Source organism: Parasteatoda tepidariorum, chromosome 10, assembly GCF_043381705.1.
Source record: "Parasteatoda tepidariorum isolate YZ-2023 chromosome 10, CAS_Ptep_4.0, whole genome shotgun sequence".
NCBI classification, from domain to species: domain Eukaryota; kingdom Metazoa; phylum Arthropoda; class Arachnida; order Araneae; family Theridiidae; genus Parasteatoda; species Parasteatoda tepidariorum.
This window is the reverse complement of record NC_092213.1, coordinates 26,970,673-26,994,991: the sequence shown is the minus strand read 5'-3', so window position 1 is coordinate 26,994,991 and position 24,319 is coordinate 26,970,673. Positions and strand designations below refer to the sequence as shown.

General features: G+C 27.3%; 1 protein-coding gene across 1 annotated transcript in view; it reads right to left on the bottom strand.

Annotated features, from left to right (window-relative positions):
• Positions 1–18,157, bottom strand: part of LOC107453563 (uncharacterized) — a 413,713-nt gene extending 395,556 nt beyond the window's left edge. Inside the window, exon 1 of the mRNA XM_071186817.1 lies at positions 18,147–18,157. The gene's annotated coding sequence lies outside the window, so the exon portion shown is untranslated. The remainder of the gene's footprint in view (positions 1–18,146) is intronic.
• Positions 18,158–24,319: the final 6,162 nt, after the last annotated feature.

Genomic DNA, 24,319 nt, shown 5'->3' with positions numbered 1-24,319 from the left:
ATAGAAAAATAGAACTAAATTAAATAGTTTTATGGAAGATGCCACAGTAAATTTACAGTTACAATACTCAAAGAAAACCAAATCGATTTTATTTCTAAATTTACTTTAAAAAAATACTTCCGTATCTCAAATTTTCTCACTTTTGTCTAGTTTGCGAAGTTGAATCCAATTCTAATACTTTTCAAGCTAATCGCAATTCACAATTAATCTAATTTTTAAACTTTAAGTAAATATTTTTAAATATTTATTTTTTTACTTAAAAGGGAACATGTAACGGAACAAAAAATCTGATACTCGGTAATTTTTACAGTAAAAATTACGTAAAATCTCTGAATCACTCTAATTAAGAAATATTAACGTAAAAACTACGGTATAATATTTTACGGTGATTTTACGATAATATGAATATCACGGATGATGCACCCAAAGTGACAGTACCGTAATTAGATCCGGAATTTCTACTGTGTAGTAGTTGTGTTACACATGATTATTTCCATGCTTTATGATATTTATCATATTAAATAACATGAACATATGAAGGTTTTTTAATTAAAATTTTTTTCGTTTAAATTTAATTAAGGACAAAAAAATATAAAATGAAGCAACTAAAGTTAATTTGAAAAATATATCTAAATGAAACCTTATTTTACACATAATATTTACTTTTCCGCTTATAATTTATTTTAAAAGTTCATAAAGTTCATATATAGACATAGATATATATTTTTATAATGATAAAATTTCCTAATAGTTAATAACTTAAATTAAATTAGAAAATAAAACAAGAACATTGAAATAAACCCTTTGTTTTAAATAATACCTCAGCTATATAAACATAAATAAACCAATTATCTAATAATTATCTTTAAATTTTAGTTTTTTAATCAATAAAAAGATATACAGAAATTTCTAAAAACAGATAAGCGAAAACATTAGAAATAATCAAAACACATTGTGAAATTTTCTTTACTGATTTAAGTGAGAAAAAAATTGCTGCAAAAAATATGTAATCAGTATGTAATATGAATATAAATCAATAGATATAGTAATTTGAAACAGATTTTGAAAACTTCTTTAATCTAGTAATATAGTTATAAAATATGAATAACTCAAAGTTCAATTTTTTGTGGTGGAAATCACAGCAGGTGGTTTAAACTGTCCTGCACTAAATAATTTTTTTTCTTCACATTTTTGAACTGGTCAGTAAAGAACTGGTAAGGTTAAAACAATTAATGTATTTAAATTATAGAAAGGGCATTGGAATTGAAAAAAAGAAAAAAATGAAAGAGTACCCAAAAAAAATTGGGGGGAAGGGGGATCAGGAACATTCATTACAATTTTGCCGTTATACAGATTTTGGAACAGCAAGCAAATTATCACTTTCAAGAAATAGCCTGACGTTATGTAATACGAAAATTATATTTTATTATGAATGCATGAAATCTTAGGTATTAAAATGCTTTTTTCCCCTTTTTTTAAATATATATTATACCAATATATATAATACCAATATAGAATATAATAGCTTCTAGGCTATTAATACCAATAAAGAACCAATTAACACCTAGGAAGAATATCTGCTCTTTAGGGGCAAAAAACCTTTCATTTATAGTACTTAATAGCAATATTAAAACAACTTTCGGTTTTTTTAATTAAATTCATGAATGAAAAAGTTTGTACCTCTTTTACGCTGTATCTAATAGCTAATAGTAATAGTAATATTTCACTTAATACAACGAACAAAATACCCAAAAAAGCTTTGCATTTATGTTTGCACATTACATTTTAAATTTAAATGCAGTAGCAGATAAAATTATTATTTTTTGCTTCAGTTTAACAAAAATGAACTAAGAAAATTTTTTTACTGGAAGAGAGCTATAAAACGAAAATCATTATAAAGATGGAAAAAAACGATAAAAACATATTAAAAGGAAATAATATTAAGATTCAAAAATATTTATTAATTTTGGAGTTAAAATATTTTTTTACTATTCAAAAATTTAAATACGTATTTTTAGGGCTCAAACTCCCAAAACTAAAGATTTTTTTAAAAGCATTTATAAACAATTGTACACGCAGTACTAACTTAATACCATCTCTGTTAAAAACATTTAAGTCGTACGACTCAAACATGAAATCATATGACCTGTTCTAAAATATTAGAAGATATTCGAAATTTTGCAAACATGGTTTTGTTCATGTAAGCAAATAGTTATGAAAGTCTTTAATTATTTTTTTAGAAAGAAAACCAATTAAAATATTTGATCATTTACTTAATCGACTGAAAAATTTTAAACTAATAAGTAGATATTTAGCACATTTTTAAACATCCAGTTTTGATAACTACATTTATAAATATTTCTATTTTCATAACTGGTTCGCGAATACTGAAATCCCGTCTCTTGAAGAAAAAAAATCTGTTCTTAAACCTTAGAAAAAATTCGAAATTCTTGAAGCCTTTTTTGCTGTTGATAAAAACAGTTATGAAAGTCTTAAATTATTATTTTTTTTAAAGAAACCAGTTCAGAAATTTTATCATTCACTTAATCGACTGAGAAAGTTCAAACTACGATTATGTTTTCTAAGATCGTGTTAGTATTTTATCAATCGAAAGCAGTGGCGGAAATGATCCAAACATTCCCATGAATTTCCCATAACTTATGAATGGATTGATCTATATGAATGCAGAATTTGTGCTCTGCTTCGTTATCTGCCCAGAATAAGTGTCTGATGAAAGATGCGGCATAAACCATAAACGGTTTTTCCTTTTGTATTATCTAATCGATCATCAATAATGCTCTAATTTGTCAAAAAATAAATTTCTTAGTCGTGATCAACTTCGGCGGGAAAGTAACTCAGCTAAACAAATATTTTAAACTTAAGAGTGGGTAATGAGGTTATTATGCAATGGTGAACTAGTTTTTTTCTCTCTCTATTGCTTCCGAAAGGGAATCAATTTTTTTATAATTCACCCATAAACCATCATAATAATAAACATTAAATCAAATGAATTAGATAATGGAATAAAAATTACATCAAAAATTATTTTGTAAAATGGAGATTGCGCAGTATTGCAGTAAGGAAAGTGGAGCATAGTTTAACTATAACACCCTCTAAAAATATTGTATTTGTAATTTTTTCTTTCAGCCTTATGGTCTTACTTTCGCTTAACAAAGTCATTTAAATACAGAATTTAGCTATTTATAAAGTTGGTTGTTTTCGTTGTTTGAAATTAAATGTTTTTTTTAAAAATTGTTAGATTGTTCATTTTTAAAAATCGGTGGGGAAAAGAAAAGGAAAAAAAAACGTTGAAGTCAAAAGAAATATTTATTTACTTGTAAAAACTCAATCCTGTAAGAACTTGCGAACACTCAACTAATTTGAATATTTAAAGAAATTGAATTTTTTTTAAATATTTTTTAAGTATTCTAGAATAACTTTCAACTAATGATCAACATGTGGTACTATGCGTCAGCTCAATAAGTAATACAGTGAACCATTATATAAAAATGGGCTGTTTTACTTTTGTATAATTGTTTAATAGTAGAAATCATTTATTTAAACTAAAAAAAAATGTTTTATTCAACAACAACAAAAATTTCTAAAATGCGTCCATACTATTAAAGCATAGTGATTATAAAATTGTTAAATATAAAATTGCAAAAAATTTTATGAGATAAATGTTCTTAACTGCTAAATATGTATAATAATAAAAATTTAAGCTGAATAAAAAATATCAAATTTATTCAAGTAATTTTCTAATGATTACCTGTAGATAACTCTTCTGTAAGAAATATATCCCATTAGAAAAATCTACTTGTTATTTTTAAAAAAAATCAACTTCTGTCACGAGACTGACAGAACAGTTTTGAATGCTTGGTTAAAAAAGAAACTAGTGTCACGTGGCGGTAAGAAATTCTTTTAACTCAATATTTACAACTTTTCCGCGTATTACACATTTCCCAAATCCACTCATTCCTTCAATTATTCTTTACAAAACTCGTGAAGAAGCTGAAATATTTAAAGTAACTGCAAATTTGCACTTGAAGTGAATCCTCCATAAAAAAAATTAAAAAACTAAACGTAGACATATATTTTCTCTAAATGTTTAAATAACTCGTAACACACTACACGAACACCATAACAATTGGCCCTTAGTGAGTTTTCGTTAAATTTTGAATTGTTATTTCTCATAGATTTTATTGCTATACAAGGGGAAAAGAAATCTTATGAAATTACCGTATAAGCATAGCATATCTGGTTGGAAAAAAAAAGCTATAATTCTGGTTAATAAAACCAAAATATACGATATTTAAACCTGTTGTTTGGTATTTAAACCATTCATATGGTAACGGTTTACCGAAAATTCTGGTTTAGAAAGTTATAGCTTTTATTATCCCACACAAAATACAAAATTGAAAAGTAAATGTAATCGAATAAATGGTTTTTTGCAACGCTGTGCTGTATAACGATAAAATTGACCCATTTTCGGAATGTTATCACAGAATATATAACTGCATTCCATTGTTAACTTTACCAAATTCAAAACCAAAGCGCTTTAGTAAACATAACCGAAATTTTTGGCGTTCCCAAACATGATAAATTTTACCATATTTTGGAAGTTTTGACCATGCTTTTTTCCTCTTTGTGTACTTCTAAGATTTATTTCGGCTTCACAGATTATTAATTTTGATTCAATGCGTGATATTCGTACATTTTTAAATTTTTCACCACACATTTTGTTTATGATTTCTTAATCCAAACTTTAAATCGATTATTTTTACTACTTCTTGGCAAGTTAATTTTTACACCTTACGAGAGTAGTATTTATTTTTATTTTTCAATATTTAATGTTTATTTTACACTTCAAGGAGGAACAGCATTATGAAAAGATATTTCGGTAGAGTGCATGTGTGAGATATTGATTTATAAGAAAGTACAAATTGAAAGTCATGAAAATGAGTCATGCTTAAGGTATCCGACTACCTTAAAAACGAGGATTTTCACAAAAAATCACTTTTTTATTTTATTGCTTTATAATAATGCCCAATTTTTCTAGTTTTAAAAACTGTTTTGTTTTTGAATGCACGTCAAGCAGAACTTTAGTTATAGCTATTTTAGTAACAGATGACAGCTGTCCAACTTACCGGAAATTACAAAAATGAAGCCGGTAGTAGGTAATAGTTTCGGTTCCATTTCTATTTGTGTGTTTATTTTTCTTAGATATTTAATTTTTAAAAGCTCTTAAACTCACGGCTAATAATCTGAATTATATTTTAATTAGATTTTACGTTTCGTGGTTACTGTTTGTGGGTAACATGAAAAGTTAGCATATTTTCTGATAGTTTGTTTACATTTGAAGCGTACTTTCTATATCTTGATTTTGATTTGTTTTGAAGAAATTTATTGATTTCTTTCAAAAAAATTTGTTATTTATTTTGATGAATTTATTGAAATGGGTAAAGGACGTACTTCTCGATCTAAGAAACGTAAATATTACGGTAATCAACATGCCACCAAAAGCGATGATTTGAGTAAAGTTGATTATACCATTTATTCAAAATTGTGTAAAGCAGATGAATCTATTACTTCAAGCTCTTCAAAATTATCGATTTCTATGGATGTCAATAAAGAACTGATGCCTTTGGATAAAAACAATCTGTGTGGCAATCGAATAATTGATATTGAGATCCTAATGGTGATATTAGCTTCATTATGTTGTCCGGTTTGCTATGATAACAAATTGCATTTAGAAGAAAATTCTAGATTTGAGCTATTATAAATATTATAAAAAATATTTTTTACTTCTAATTATTAATAAAAACTATATTTAGACATATATATTAAAGTGTGAAAATACAGTAAGATGGTTGTTTAATAAAAAATTGTTCCTGTGTTAAATGCTTTATAAGTAGTAGACTTTTGATGTTATTCACTAAATACTTTAAAATATCGCTAAATAATACGTTAAAATATCGCTACGTTAAATAAAACTAAGAAAATGTGTGAAGGAATGTGCCCCCTATAAAATATAATAACTTCCTACTGACAAACATTCATAGTTTTTAGAAAAAATGTAATTATAAACTTTAATTGTGTTTTTCTCAAAATGACAATTTTGCTGTTTTTTGTCTACGGAAAACAAGATAACTCAACTAATTATAATAAATTTGTCTTCAAACTTTCAGAGATTGTTTCTTGTATTGGTGGTTATGTAACAGACCTCCAGAATTCAGATAACTGTATTATTTTTTGTTTTATGAGATATTTTGCAGTAGATAATGTGAAGAAAATGTGAAAAAAAATGGAAAAATATGCTTAACACTCCATAAATTTTTTTAATTTCATGCTATCATTTAAGTTGAGGTTCATAACACTTCAGAGGGTTATACGAAACGGCTCAAAAAGTTTGATAGCTGCATGTACAATAGTTTTTTGTGTAGAGTGTTTTCCGTTAATGAGTTATTTTCATTAAAATTATCTAAAAAATACTCTTTAAACAAAAAATTTCCTGTATATTAAAATTTTCTCTATTAAATATGTTTATTTAAATTAATATACAATATAAATTGCAATAATGTTGTGGAAAATATTTATTTTTCAAAAATTTTGTCCCGAAGGTAGTCGGATACCTTAAGAAAAAAATAAACTTTCGCGAACTTAGAAAAGCGTTTTCTGCGAAAATCAGGTTTGATAACCTCACGAATTCTTAACTGATTTACTTAAAAATTTAACAATATAATAATGTAGTTTTTATTACAGGCAGGAATTTTTTAAAAAAAAATTAAATTTATAGATTTTAAAGTAGTCTTTTGACGTAGATGGTACAGCGATGTCCCTTCTATTGACTTTTTATGCCGCTTTAATTACAAGTAAAAATATATTTAGATATTTTTTTATTACAAAAAGCAGTCTAATAGTTACTAAAAAAATTCTATTAGAATATGAGAATTATATTTGTAATAAAATATGAAATAAAAAAAAAGTAGATCGAAATTCCTTTTTTCATTCTTATTCCAAATTTATCAATAATTGATTTTGTTAATTAAAGAAATTTTAATGATGAATAACTGTTTCTCTTAGTTCTAAATAACTGCAAATAAATGCAAATTTGAAAAATTAAGGTTCTGAACTGAGCTGTGTTTGAAAGATTTTACCTTTAACGCAGAAAAAGACACCGGTGTTTGGTGCTGTATTTCATAACCATAAATTATTAAAATGCTAAAAATACTATTTTTCACTTAATTGAACTAAATTACTACAAAATAAGGTAAAAAGTATGAAAAATATGTTTGATATAAATTATGCGTCAAAGGTTTAATTGATAAAATCTAGATTCTGGGAAAATTTGAATTTATAATTTAATTTAATTAATCAAAAACGCAAGTTTTGTCAGCCAGTATTAAAAACGTGATTTAGGGTAAGTTCGTCAAAATTTATTTTAATCATTTGCGGATATAGGTAAAACTATCAGTTCTAAAAATTTTAACTTAAATTTTACAACAATATTTTCACGTGTTCAATTTGAAGAAGTTTGTGTATTAAATTTCTTTGTGCTACTCCTTGAATGCTAAACAAAGCAAAACATAAACATATGTTTAATATAAATTCTGCGTCAAAAAGTTAATTGATAAAATCTGGATTCTGAGAAAATTTCAATTTATAATTTAATTTAATTATTCAAAAACGCAAGTCGTGTCAGCCATGACTAAAAACGTGATTTTAGGTAAGTTCGTCAAAATTTATTTTAATCATTTGCGGGTATAGGTAAAACTATCAGTTCTAAAAATTTTAACTTAAATTTTAGAACAATATTTTCACGTGTTCAATTTGAAGAAGTTTGTGTATTAAATTTCTTTGTGCTACTCCTTGAATGCTAAACAAAGCAAAACAAATCGTTTATAAACTTAATTCATATTTCTACAATGTAATATAAAAGGGGAAAAAACGAATACATGTAAACCAAACTAATTTCATGAAAAAAATTTAAATGTCGTGAAATGTTCAAGATTTGTTCCGGTTTTCAACAACCTTCAACTCTTCCTGAATGATGGCATAATTCTGTTATGCAATCATTTGCATACCCACATACTTTTATTTAACACTTATATCTTTGTATTAAATTTTTTTATGCTCAATATAACGTTTTCCTTTTCAGAAAATGTCCTTGATTTAGATGGAAATTAGTGCTTTCATTTTTGGCTGCAGACATTTCTTCAGTAATGCTTATTATTATCATCCCGTCGATAATCGCTGTGATAACAATCTATTGATAAAACTTTTCCTTATTCCAACCATAATGTTACAAAAATAAATTTAATTTCCAGTCTCAAGATACTACATAATGCAATTTTGAACTCATTCATTTGAAATTCTGTAATTATGGAGAAAAGTTTTTGTCAATTTTATTTAAATGGAAATTTAATTACCGTTAAATATATCTCTGATTATTATATTTTATGTGAAATCACTTTTCGCAACCAATATCATTATAATTCAAATTCATATAGTAAGTGTTTGAAATAAGAAAACACAACTTGTAATTTAAATTTTTTAATAAAAAAAATAGTTTCAATTTTTTATTTCTGAATAGTTTTAGTTTTTTCTTAAAAAATTTTTTTTATGTAAAACCGCACTTATCAAATCATTCTATGTCTTATAAGCGTAAGAGATAATTTATATTATATTCTAGGAAATCACTTCTGCGTACACTAACATTTAAAAAAAGTCAATTTTTTTAAGGTAAAAAACACTGTTTTTAACTTTAAAAAATGTTTACTGCTTTATACAGATTTATGCTTATGTTATGCTGAAGTTTATAAGGAAGTTCGTGTTAGTCAAACTCTTTAAATAGTCAAGTACTTATAGCTGCATTTCGCCCTATACTGAGGTGCAACAATGCTCGTTTCTTTAAATTCTTCTAAAAAATTATAACTATTTCTTCTGATTTATATAAATGTAAAGAAAATTTGCAAATGTTTTCCAATGCTTCCAATGTTTAAAAGTGTCAATCAGTTGAATGTAATTTTATATTCTGTACAAACAAGTTGGCTACAGCGAATATGTTAGTAGCAATCAGTTAGTTAAGTGCAAAATTTTAACAACAATTTAGGTGTATGTGGATCAAGCGCAAATGAACGAAAACTAACTTCAGTTTTATTTAAGAACTGTTTTGCCATCAATTTGATAATGCTTTTCAGAGTTACTGGAATTTTTGTCGTATTTATGAGCATTGCCAAAAAAGTGGCAATTTTCTTTAATTAGTTAAAATTATTTGCACTTTTTTAGCCATCCAAAAGAATAATTTAAAAGTTTCATGATTTAATAACGTTTTTTTAGTACTTTATAATGACTTTCTTTATTAACTTTCTTTTAAGACTCGTAAATATTGTAAGACTATGTTTACAAGTCTCAAATGTTGTAAGCCTCAATATTGTAAAACCTCATACATTGTTTCACATCCAATAAAATTATAGCTGATCTACTTTTTCTTAACACTTTTCTCCTCACTAGACAATCATTATCTTCGATTTTCTATTAATATGCCCTGAGCATTTTTATAAGTTACTTGTTTATGGTTAATCACAAAAAAATATGATGCAATAACCATGGTGAAGATAAGTTAAGAATCGAATCATGCTATTAGTTTGCGAAAAAAACACCTGATGTTTCAAGTGCGTTAATTTTAGATTTTTTACTCAAATTGTAATATCTTGAAAAGGTGAGTTATCAGAAACGAGAAAAATAAACACGTGGAGATTTAATATAAAATGAAATATGTATTGGTAGAAAACTTTTCTTATTAACTTAGAAAAGTATATTTTTAGCATTAAGTATTCCAGGAAACTTTGGTCAGGTGTGGCTTGAAAGCATCTCGAAAATGAATTCATTATAACACTTTCTTACTATAAATTGATATTAATACAAGGCAACAAAAACGTTTAAATAGCTTTTCTAAAACAAGAAATAATTTTATTTTTTTGAATTACAATAACTAACACGTAAGTTTACAATGATAATTTTAAGAGTTTGAATAAGTGATGCTTGTATCGAACTATTGGATTTATTACTTTACTGATTGTTGTTCAGATTTTTTTTTAATCTAAAATATTATTTTATTTTTTGCAAATTTTTCATAAAAACTCTCCGTAATTCTAGAAAGAAGCTAGGTCTGTTTTTTTTATTAAAATTTAATATTAAGGAAAAGAAATAATATATTTTCTACAAAAAAATTGTAACTAAAAATCAGAAAACTATTCAAATTTATTTCCTCAAAATAGAATGTAATATAACAGGACACTTTTAGGGGTTATAATTAGGACTGTATAAATTAGGACAAAATATTTTTTAAATTATACAATAAGGAATTAGCTGTTTTTTAAAATTATGCAAACGTATCGAGAATAACGTAAAAATACTAAAATTAATTTTTGCAAAGTTACTTTGATAAATATTAAACATCACATGGATCGAAATATTTTTCTGTTTGCAATTTTAATTATTTTTTCAACTGACTAAATTTCATATAATTTAGGTATTTGTAAATGAAAAAAGGAAATACTTAGGAAAAAACTTCACAGTTAAAAGTTGTTAGGTTTACTTTATTAGTTAACTAATAAATTTACGATTATGTGAAAATAAAATCTGTATTAAAACTTTTTATTTCGAAATACTTTTAGCTTAATATTTAAGAACTCTTTTGAGTATTCATACTTAACAGCATTTTGTAAGGTAAATTATTAAACTTCTGATAATTGAAATATAATTTGCTATTTCTTATTTAATTGCAATTAAAATAGTTGATTATGATATTTAAATAGCTTTTTCTGATAAATTGGTTTTCACTGTACTAGCTTGTAAGTACAGGGTGACCAGAAAAAAATACGCCCCTATAAGGAACTGTAATGCCTCGAAATCCACTATACATAAAAAGTTGGTACTTTGGGAATTGGGTATCTGTAAATGATGTCACGCATGGGTATCGGACCTGATTGGCTAGAAATCTCTGTTTGATATCTCTATTTCGAAACAACTGGATACCTGCAAGATACGTCACACGTGACTGTTGAACCTGATTGGCCTCTGAATCGTGGCATTTGCCTATGTTAGCAACTGCTCTCTGCATTTTATTTCGAGCCCAATTGCTGTAACATTAACACGTCGTCTTTTCTATATACAACCTACTGACTTCAGCGGTCTTCTTCATCTGTAGTTTCAGTGCTACCCAATTTCAACATTCAAATTTCCTGTATTTTCTGTAATTGGATTAAAACATATTTATTGACCTGTTTTTTGGCGTTTCATTTTACTTTTGGGGCACTTTTTTCTAATCATCCCGTGTAAACTATTTAAAAAATATAATTGTAATATAGGTTTCTTTTTAAAAAGATTTTTTTCAGTTTCCTGCACTTGATTGGAAAAAACTTTATTTTTTTCAGAGGCAGCTTTTTCGGCGGGTTTTTTTTTTCGTGGTTTTTTCACTATGAAAAAAAAATTTGCTATCACCGATTTTCTACAAGAATTTTCAAATATAATAAAAAAAGAGCAACTAAGGGGTATAATTATATAGAGTCATCGTTCGATTTAAATTTAGACTGGGAAGACTTCTTCAGACTAGTGAGAGGCTTGTCTCAATCACTAATTTTGGGAAAATTCCAAATAATGCAATAATCATTGTTTTTAACTTTTGTATGAACCCTGGGTCTGAACAACAACTCTTGGAAGAGAGAAAGCCTTCACACAGGTACCATAAGCGAGAAAACCGAACCTTGAGCAGTCCGAATGCTGTAAAATCTTTATTATTTTTCTTCACTGCACAATTCAGCAGTTCTAACGTTGTGACATCTTTCTTATTATCCTTACACTGCGCAGTTTATGTTCGTTATTTCGGACTACTAAATTCATTCGTGCGGATGCCTACTCTTTTTTTTAGAGGTGTTTTCCGCATACTTCGGAAAAAGGTCGGCTGTTCAACGACGGATGAAATAAAATAAAATAAAATAAAATACACATTTAATATAAGGCTGGGATTGCCTGGTTGGTAGTATAGTGTGCCCATGTTCAAGAGATTGTGGGTTAGATCAACACCACCGAGATAGGTAACCGCGTAGTAAATGGTGACTGATGCACGATAAATCTGTTAATTCGCAAAGTCCTCCATGTTTCCATAACGAATAAATACCTCTGGGGGTACTGATCCAAATGTTTCCTAGTCTTCTGGATTGGTTCAAAATTACAAGGCTACGGAGTTAAACATTAGTAGTCGTAAACCCAAAATTGGGTCGGCTGTTCAACGACGGATATAAAATAACTATATAAAATATAAAAAATGCACATGTAATGTCACAGATTCAACTGACAAATAACCCTATTTTGATGTATATTTGTAAAATGAAATTGCTGCAAACAGTGGCTCCCAAAAGTGTTCGTACACTTATGACTTTCAATGGAATCGGGTTTTATTCATTAATTAAATTGAATATTTCGCAATGGTTATTTAATAATAAGATCTATAATCTATTCTTAAATACATTTAATTCTAAAATCCAAGTAAAAATTAAGTTTTACCTCACAAAATTCATAGTACACTTAATTGTTTTCGGATAAATTCAGAATTAAAATTATCGTTTAGTGCTATATTTTTTCATTTATTTATTTGTCCTCTATTATTATTATTATTTAGTTATTTATTTATCTTTTTTTTTTCAATTACGTAGCAAAATTAAGATCTCAAAGTTTGAACTAACTAAAACTTATAATAGTGAAAGAAAAGATAAGCTTTGAATCAGAAATTAAAGAAAAAACTATAGTTATGGATTTTTAACAGCTATTGTGGATGCCAAATGATACTCGACTAAATGGTACTTTAACAAAAAATTAGTATATTTACTAATAGTTGGAGATTTTTATAAGGGTACGATAACTTTTGTGCGATCGAGTTTTGTTCACTTTTTGATTTTTGATTTCTTAAAAGTAATCTTTTGCTTTTTTCTTAAGATATTCCATGCAGTTTTTCTCAGAGCAAACTATATATCTTATTATTAACTATCCATTCTGAAATATCGTTTTAATTAATGGATAGAGCCATATTTTATTAAGAGTCATAAGTGTACGAACACTTTTGAGAGCCAATGTATACATTTGAGAATAAACGATACTATTTTATTGGTACATTCAATTTAAAAACAACAAGATGAAAAATTCTATTCTACCTAAATACCGCTTTGTGGAAAACAATTGATAGCGTAAGGACCACCAAGTTTTAGGTAATTATGCAAAATATATCGATATATATATATAAATATAATGTATATGTTTTTATTCCCATTTTATTATTTAGAAAAATAGTAAAAAAAGTCGAAATGTAATCTATATATATATTTCTCTTACACGGCACCAAAAAAAAGCCTCATTACAACTCCCCNTGACAGCAAGGGGACTCTAGCCCATGATCCGTCTACTACTGAGGATATTTCACGTCAGCACTGTGGTCAGTGGAAGCCGGATGCGGAATTCGTATCGACCAGACATCACCGGGATCGAACCCCGGTTCACCTCATTGGAAGGCGAATGCTCTATCCCCTCAGCCATCGCGGCTCAAAGTTGATTATTTGTCATCATTAGTGGTAAATCAGTAATGAATACTGCTAAAATTATTTATTTTATCCCATTCCACGGTGCGGTATGGGATAAAACCCATAAAAGAAGGAATTTAGATCAGCGTGTTCAAAGATTAAAATTATAAAATTCGTAAAAAAATTCAGAGGAGTGTTTTAAAAGTTACTGCAGAATTTAATAAAAAAAATATTCTGCTTCATTTTTACCTAAAACTCTTCAACGAGTTCTGGAAGTTGGAGTATGATAACATGACAATAAAACTAACTAAAATCTATAATAGTAAAAGAAAATATAAATTCTGAAGCAGAAATTTAAAAAAAGAAAATATATAGTTTTTTAACAGCTATTGTGGATGTCAAATGATACTCTACTAAATGTTAGTTTTACGAGAAATTAGTATATTTACTTATAGGTGGAGATTTTTTATAAGGGTACGATAACTTTTGTGCGATCGAGTTTTGATTACTTTTTGATTTTCGATTTCTTGAAAGTAACCTTTTGCTTTATTCTTAAGATATTCTATGCAATTTTTCTATGAACAAAATATGTATCTTATTATTAACTATCTATTCTTAAATATTCATTTTAATTAATGGATAGAGCCCCATTTCATTGAAAGTCATAAGTGTGCCAACGCTTTTGAGAGCCAGTGCCAACACATTTGAGAATAAAGCAAACTATTTTATTGGTCCATTCAATTTAAAGACAACAAGATTAAAAATTCTTTTCTACCTAAATGCCGCTTTATGGAAAACAATTGATAGCGTAAGCACCTCCAAATATTAGGTAATTATGCAAAATACATCGAAAATATAATGCATCTGTTTTTTACCCATTATATTATTTAAAAAAATAGTAAAAGAAGTCGAAATATAATTATTATATAAGTTTTATTTATTTATTTTGCTTATTTATAGTTAAAAAGTTATTGCAAAAATATTAAGAAAGTTATCAGTGTTGTATGACTATTGTACTTTATTATATTATTCAAGAAGAATTATTGTAAATAAGCAAAACATTATCTAAAATCTGAATAATGAGGATCTCAAATATCTTGGCAAAAGTAATCAAACAAACAAAGCAGTGTTTTCCCTGTCACATAAATCTCTCGCTTTAAATAATGAATAATTTTAATTTGTCACTTTCCTTTTTATTCTTTTACTGATTCTCATTTTATTTTATTTACTTATTTTAAAATTTACAAATTAAAACATATCTCTCGTAATCTTGTAATGAAATATATTGTCGGTTAAAAAATAAATAAATATAATTACCAATTTAAAACTATCAATAAAATCGCTTCATTGCTTTAAAAGTTTTGAGAAAAATTGGAAAAAGTTAAGAGCTTCTCCTAATCTAATTAAGGGATGTCTTTAATTTTTACATTTTTATATAGGTGGCAAATAATTTTGTCTTTCCGTCATCTGATCCCATAATAGAACCCCTCATCCCTAAATGACAATGCATCATTAAAAATTATTAAAAACAAAACACAACGAGCGAGAAAAAATACAAACAAAGCTTAACATAAAATCAAGGATATCGGGGTTAATGATGAAGGTATACAAAAAAAACATTATTAGCTTTAGAGTTTTTAAATTCATTTTTGCCCTTCTCCAATTTAAACTGAGTTTTAACAAATTCTGCAATACTAGTAATGCAATAAGTTACAACGAAACGCAATCAATTTCTCTTATCAAAAGCGTGCACGACTACGTGATGATCCCTAAAATCGCTCTGAGGTTAAACTTTATCGGAGAGAACAACAACTTAGTTACAAAAATATGACAAATTTCTTTCAAAACTTTCTTTCGTTTCTTCTTATTTAACAATCAACAAACAGCATATCACCCTGACAACAAGATGATGCATAATTCACTAACATCTGCTCGTTATCTTTTATTGAATTGAATTTGAATTTAAAAAGAAACAAAGTATGAAATTTAGGTCAGAATAGGACAGGTATGGGTTTCGCAATCCTTGTGATTCGAGAAAACAATTTTTTTTTCTTTTTATATTTTCAACTCGAATTATTCTGAAATAAAAGCATGGTTCAAAGGCATCAAATGTTGACTTTAATCTAACGGGAGCAAAATATTGGTCAAGGTTTTGATAGGTTTTTTACCTCTTTGGAAACATTTTATGCAAAATATTATTAGTTCCAGAAGTCATATTATTCAGTTTCATTGTATTTTAATACAATCGTATCTAGCATTATGAGTCATTAAAAATATATTTTTCTTGATTAAGTCGAATTTCAGCGTAATAAAGCATATTTTAGTGAAATGCACTGTGGAACAATTTTCTCTTTCTGTCGCGTGAAATTTTTTAAGTGATCTTGAATAATCTCACGTCGCTGATTTCAAATTTGTAATCATTTTTTCTCTTATATACTACGGTTTTCTTTCCTTTTTCATAAGTGTCGTCTTAAATCTATTTTTTGTCGAAATATACTAATTTAAGAACGTTACGCATAACAGGGGGGCTCATAAGTGCTGCGACTAACTTCAAGAGGAGTTAGGGCAAATCATCACGATTAAAATTACATAAGAACACATGTTCGGAAATGTCATACGCTTCTAGGATTCTTCTCTACTATGAACAAATTCTTCGTGTGCTTCTAAACAGCTCATATTCGCAGTGGAATTTAATTGAATCTTGAGTTTGAAGGCTAATTTTGTACATTTCGTCCAAAAATAGACTTAAAATGTAGCCTTAAGAGCAAAACTAATTTCAATTTTAAATCCCCACACCTGAATTTGTGGGATCAAGTATTTGTGTAAGTGCAACAAAACCTTTGCTTCACGGTGTTATTTAAGAAAGCTTAACCTCGTTCTTTATTTCCTAATGTAGTTCTAAAGTCACTTACTTTATTTCGAATTTAAGTGGCAATTTGTATGAACTATCAGACTAGTCTTCCCTTCAAGAAGTCATCGCGTATATACTATTAGCATACAATCTCGGACATTTCAACTCCAGAAATTGAGTAATACTAAAAAAAATAAACAAAATAAAACATTACGATCAGAAAATTGTTCACGACGTAATACCAAACACTCTAAAAAATTCATGATCAAATTCTGGTACCCTAAGTGGCACTACTTTTTACTATAAGATTTATTTTATCCGTTAAGTTTTACGGAACAAAAAATTTTATGCACAATAATTTTTACAGTAATATTTAAGGTAAAATCACTGAAACTAAATAAATATTGCTCTAAAAATTACGATGTAAAATTTCACGTTTAAAATATATTTCTCGGTAACATGGATTTTACGGATGCAGCACTCAGAATCTCAGTGCTCTATACCGTAATTTGATTCGTAATTTTTTAGTTTTGCAGCGTTTTTTAAATTGCTATAATTCACGAACGATTTCAGTTGTTTCCTGTTCTTGATTAATGCATATCAAATTATTTTTACAGACAGAAAAATTATGTTCTAGCTCGATTTCTTGAATAAAATAATAATGATCAATAATTGGTTAATTACCGATTCAAATTGTCAATATTGTGATCCAGTAAATGAAAATTCAATTTTTAGAGAAGAAAAAACTTAGGTGTTCGAACTATAATGTTTCGGCAGACTCTTGATTTTTATAATGTAAATAGTTTATCTCGACTAAATAAGTAATATTTTAATTATTATTTAGTAGTTACTCAAGCCTTCAGTAGGCACAAATATGAACCCTGTGGATTTTTCCAATCATAACATGTAAAATTTTTGGCGTTCTTTGTGAAGCTATAAGTTTTTGTGATATACCCAAAATATAGTATCATGTAGTACATTTATTATTAGCTTACGCATTTAGCTTATGCAATCTTCTTTCAAACTAAGTTTTAATTGTGTGATTATCCTAATACAATCAACTAGCAAGTTTAGCTGATAAGATCTCGAAATTAGTGTTATCCAAGGAATAATATCCAATGGTTCAAGATAAATACAATACTTGTTGGTCCGAGGACCAACACCTTGTTGTACTTTAGACCAATTTTTCTTTTTAAAAAAAAGAAAAGAAAGAAAGGAAAAAATTTTAGTGTATTGAAAAAATTTGTAGAACAAATTTGTAGTGCTTAAGAGAATTCATTCACAAAAAATATTATACAAAATGACAAACGCATAATGTATAACAAAATTTCTGATTTTTTAAATTATTACTTTCTGCATTAAAAAAAATAAATAATACAACTCTTTCATGCGTTAGGGTCTCATATGAGTACATATATAGTTCTGCTTCATAATGCTATTCGCATTTGTGCTGTAATTTGCATGTAGTAATTTGCATGAGACTCCAAACAGTTCTTGGAAACCACATTAGGTGGCAATGAGCCATTCAAGAATTTAATGAAGAATATAATTAAAAGAATATAATTTCTTTAGAAGTCGATGGAGGATTCAAGAAAGAAGTGGAAATTTAATATTTTGTTTATCAATTTATTACTTTTTGGAGGGCTTATTACGTTATTGGAAAGGTTGGTATTATTTTATATCTTCTTATACCTCATAAATGAAGTGTGAACAATCAAAATTTCCATGATTAATACTATATTGATGAAATATACCCACAAAGGCATTTGTTCGCACTTGGAAACGAGACCATTTTAAACTATACGGGACAAAAATTTCAAAAAATGAAATAATACTCCACAATCCTGAAGTACTAGATAGGTTTGTAGCATATCTAAATATTTTTTATAACTCAAATGAAAAATTCAAGCATTGAAGGAGTTAAAATTGCTCTAAGGTATAAGAGTTTATCATACTATAAAAGAATGATAACTCAAGCGGCAAGTTTATCAATTTTTCACATGTTAATAAAGAGAAAATAATTAAAATGAATATTTGCAGATTATTTTATTGATAATTAAATAATATGCAAATATCCATCAAAAGTTTTAGCTTACAGTAATAGATACAGCAAATGTACTTCATTTTTGATTTTGATTTTCTCTCACATAGCTATTATAAATTAGTAATGTAATTAAAATAATTTTCATGACAGTTGATGAATGCTTTGCTTTATTATTAATTTTCGATCTACAAAAAAAATTCAATTTTACTAGTAATATGTAGATATTATCGTAAAATTAATAATCTGGCAGGATACCCCCAATTTCATTTAGAAACGAACGTCAGAGGCCAAAAGTTCACCAAAAGATATCCTAATTCTGATAAGATAAACGATAAAAATAATTTCAAATGGAAATTCTAATTTTTTATTATGCAAAAGAGTTTAAATTTCAAAGTCTTTCTTGTATTTTTTTTTCTAAGTTTACTGATAAAATTCGAAATTCCGCTTCGAAATTTAATTTATCTTAATTATTCTAACGCTAGGAAGGTTGATTCTATAGAGACATCATACGTATTATATTGAAATTTTTTAACGAAAATAAAATGTTCATTTTGCTTAATAATGTACGAGTATAAAAGTTCTTCTCTACCATTTTAGTTTATTGGCATTGTTTTAAGCCTCTATTTGCATTTTTATTAAAAAATAAATTATAATAAGAGAATTTAACACGTGCTCTGTATACTATGTAAGATACTAAATATACGAGGACATAATGTAAAGCAGAATTGGATAAATTGCTGTCCGTAGGCCACATGAGACACATAAAAGAGATTTTCTTGCAGTTTGCCGAGATTGCAAAATAAGTCAAGAAAAATTAGTCTTGAACCGAAATGTCTGCCCTCAATCTAAAAAGATTATTACATTTTATCTATTTATTACATTTTATATATTTATCATATTTTATATATTTATTATATTTTATAATTTTATTATATTTTATTCACTTTGTTAAATGAACTTTAAACTGCTTAATAAGCCATATGTAGCCCACAGGACGCGATTTGCCCAAATGTGCTCTACACTGTACTACATTACGATACGATTATTAATAATAGCAATGAATGCGGTCATTTTAGAAGGTACGGACCTTCAATAATCTCCACTTTAACATTGAAAACCATTACCAAATTTAAGCATTATTAGAGCCATAAGTAAAGATAACAACGAATAAAATAGTTTCAAAATGGAAATGGAAATACAAACATTTTATAATTTATTCATCAAAGAATAAGAGAGTAATCTGTGATCTCTCATCTACAGTTAGATCAAGCAAATACAAAATCTGGTTAAGATATTGTCTTTGTCATACAAAATTATCATTATTTGATTGCAATTAATCACTGGATTATTTTTCTCAATTTAGTCGTAAATATTTTTAAATCTCGTATGTTTCCAGCATAATAGGCTTAAATGTTCCTTCAGGTCGCAAACAAAATGATCACATTAAAGATAAATTTTTAAAAAAAGACCGCTTTAGTGGAATTGCTTGAGACCAATGATTCTCTTCATTTTTTGCTAACATCGTTAAGTTCCATAAACTCAAAGTTATAACAATTTTTAAAAATTTAATTTTCACGAGAAAAGTGTTTCATTATGAAAGAACAGTCAAACTATTGACCAACACCATTATGTAAATACCCAAAAAATGATTGCTGAAATTGCTGGTTGAGGTTAACGAACAAACCAGAGTATTACAAAATCTCGGAACCAACCTGTTCCTAAAATATGGGTGTTTAAACAATTCATTACAAGCAGTCGTAACAGAAATATCACAGAAGTAACTAGAAAACTCTAAAAAAATACAGTAGAGTACAGACATCGTTAAGACGAAAATGCTTATTGACAATTTTCGCTTTTGACGAAGTAAAACATTTTGCCTTTCACGTGTTCTTGGAAAATATTTATAATCGAATCCCTTAACGAAAACATAAAAATGAACTCTTCTCTTAAAGACGAAATAAATATCGCAAGTAAAAAAATCCTTCCGGGTAGAAGCAAATTATTACTTCTCCTGAACTGCACACGTGAGGATAGTATAAGGTGACCAGACGTCTTCAAATCTCGATGACAGTTTTCGAATTTCATTGATTGTGCTCAAAAAATTTCACTCTTAGAGAACAGAAAATGCCCTAAAATATTAACATATGTCCTCAAATGTTCTCGAATTTTATATGACATGAAGCATCAAAAGAAATCTGAAAATATGTTTTTAAATAAAATAATTTTGTCTTACAGAGAATACAAATAAAAAGCAAAAAAAGAAACACCACGCTTAAAAAACACTGTACTCGTCTTAAAATAATTTCAGCAAAAATTTATCAATTTTAATAATTAATTACTCATTCAATTTACATATGCTCAAAAGCAGAATATGATGATATTAATATTGGTGAGAATATTGAGAAATCGTATAAGTTTTAATTAATGAAATTATTAATATTGATATTAAGAAATGATGTTTTTTAAAACTGTTCAGTAATGAAATTAAAGTTGATAAAGACTGTTCTGCATTTGGTATTATATTATCTTTGAAAATAATTATCAATTTTTAAAAAAAATCTTTGTTGCACATAAAATATGGGTTTTCTCAAATAGTAAACATTTTTCGATGACGCTCCTGATTTGTCCTCAAATCATGTTTTCAAAAATCTGGTCATTGCAGGATAGTTCTTGGAACTGAGGTAAGAGGTTGTCGTTAGTTTACACAATTGCAACTGATGACGTAAGATAAATGCGAACGCTGTTACAGATTTTCCGTTATTCAGAGAGCAGCACGAGAAGGCCTGTCACACTACGGTCCAACGACATCAACAGATTACATGGTTGACGCGAACCTTTGACAACGGAAATCACAGGAGCCAACCTAAGTGATGATCCAAAGAAAAGAGAAAATATTTGCATTTTTTCCCTAATATTTTCCCCTGTTATTTTATGTAAACTACAAAATTATAAAGAGATAAATATATTTTAAAATTTTATTTATTACACAGAGTATCTACAGATGTCATATAAATTCTTTAATATTTTGCATTAGCCTTTTGACAAAATCATCTGAAATGCATTTATTTGTTTTATTGATTAATAAGAAAATATTTCGTTCTAATGAGGTTCTACTGCACGGTGAAAAAATTATTTGAAATTAGATTTGTTTGCATTAAAGCTATCAGGTTGTTATGGTGTGTTATTTGTAGATTACTTTATTTGGTTAGAGGAAACATATAACACCCGGCCATCGATACTACACATAGGTGTATAACCAATAATTCCTGGAAAAGAGAAGGCCTCAGCACGTATTACAATAAACAAGAGATTTGATCCTTTAATAGTCCAAACGCAATGACATCTTTTGTATTTTCCCCACTGCGCAATATATGTTCACTACATCGGACTACTAAATTGATCTGTGCTGAGGTGTTGATCAAGCGCAACAGTATTGCTATCGTTAATGGATACAATAATATCGCGAGTATTGTACATAACGATAATTATTGATTACAATATTATTATGACTGTTGATAAATTTTATTAGGGTAACGAAAATATTGACAAACGTAAAAGCAATATAAAATTGTTAAAATGGACAAATATCGTAACACATTAAAATAAAAAAGAACATGAATGAAGCACAAATTAAACTCAGAAATGAACATATAATTTCGGTAACGAAAATATTGACAAACGTAAAAGCAATATAAAATTGTTAAAATGAACAAATATCGTAATGCATTAAAATGAAAAACAACGTGGATGAAGCACAAATTAAACTCAGAAATGAACATATAATTTCGGCTCTCAAGGCAAGAACCTTCCTTAGAGTCTATTGTGAGAGTCTTTGGCGTAAAGACGCTGAAAAAGTTTCTTATATAGAGAACTGAAACTAAAGCATGTCCCTTTCTGTACTTGATTTTTGCTTTCTTCGCGTTGCTTTTCACTTTAGTCTACGCATTTTTAAATATCTATAGTTTGGGACAGTGAAATTTTGCAATTACCGGTTATAGAGATGATATTCGTGTTAGCGAAAACTCAGAAAAACTGTCGCCAAAACAAAACTCTATTAACGATAAGTACTTAAACTTCAATTATTTTACTTCTTTCCAAGGTTCAATACATTGAACGATTCGTTGAAACATAGTTAAATATGATTTTATTTAAGTAAATATGAGCTGATAAAAAGGAAATCAAGCATTAAAAAAAGAATCACAAAAAATCTAAATAATAAAGAACATAAGAAGATGAATTTAAACTTCGAATAGTATCCAGAAATATTTCGAATAGTATCCAGAAATATTTAAAGATTGTATCCCATGAATTATTTAAACACAATTATTTAAACAAAAAAAGCTGTAATATTTATTTTAAAACAAATAACGATACATATTTTAATACAAATAAATTAAGAGCTAAAACAAAGTTTACTTAGTATTTAAGTAAGAAATGGTTCTAAGGAAAATTCATTACTTCAATATTATAATAAAGTGTTTAAATCGTCGTTACACAATCGAAGTTCATGAAAACTGAAAATACTATTTAAATTACAGTATTTGCAAGAAAGCTCGTTTTCACGCTAAATATGCATATAAATAAGCAATAATTTCGTAATAAGTGATTATTTTATTTTCAACGTGACATATAATTAAAACTTCTTCAAATATATCAAAATTTAATACTTTCAAAATTCATTAGAGTAATTTAGACATTCTTATTATGTTGAATTGAAATATTGCTAAAATTAAAAATAAAACAAGGTGATTTCAAATGCTTGCTTACCAATGAAACATTCTATATCTCAATAATATGCGAAATTCAGAATTAGATGGGATGATTGACAGGCATGGATTTTAGTTAATCGACATGAATACCTCATCAAAACAAGATTACCAAGATGAAACCATTGATTTAAAAATCAATGGCTTGTTTTCAATAATAAGACGCGTGTAAAACAGGAGGACTTATCCCCTTTCTCCTTTCGTACTACTATCATAATTTTATATTTCAAAGAAAAAAGAAATCTGCTTAACTCAATATTACACAAAACAACGCAGAAAACTAAGGAAAATGGCGCATACGTGTCTCCATGAAATGCAAAATTCGAACTGAACTTCAATATAAAGTTGAGTATTCACTGCAAAAAAAATCGTCTGCTGTTTTATCATTTTAAAAATATCGTTTTCTAATTAAAATCATATTTTTACATTAAATGAATTTATTATATGTAATTATTATGTTAGAATTATTATATTAGAATAACATTACTATTTTAGAATTACTAATTATATTCGATGAATTAAACTTATCGAATATCGTTCTCTGTGTTAATATATTGATTTTTTCTCTTCTTACTATCTTTTGTAATAGGAACAAGCAGGAAAAGCAGTTGAATTTAAGGGGCGCAGAAAAGAAGACTTAATTTTCTGCTCTTTCTTTTTTTTTAATAAAACTAATAACAACAATTTTATGCTGCAAAAGTAATTTTGTTAGAAAAAGAAACTAAGTATATGAAACTTAAATATTTTCTGCTCTTTATCTGTTATTCTTTTTTAATTTTTTAAGTTGAATTTATTTAGAATGAAAAAGAGTTTTTTAGAATGAAAAATTGCAGTACAGTAGTAAAAACTTAATTTAACGCAAAGTTAGCACAGTTATAATTTTAACTAGTAAGATAACGCTCGTAGTTTAAATTTATTTATTATAGCATATTTTATAAACAACTTTAAGCCCATTTTCTTTTTAAAAATTGAAGCATTTAGGCTACTTTAATAACAAGTCACTTTAAACCGTCTTATCTGCTTTTTCGCTTCTCAGATCTGCAGCTGTCAAATGAAAATAAACATTACATGACTTGAAAATAAA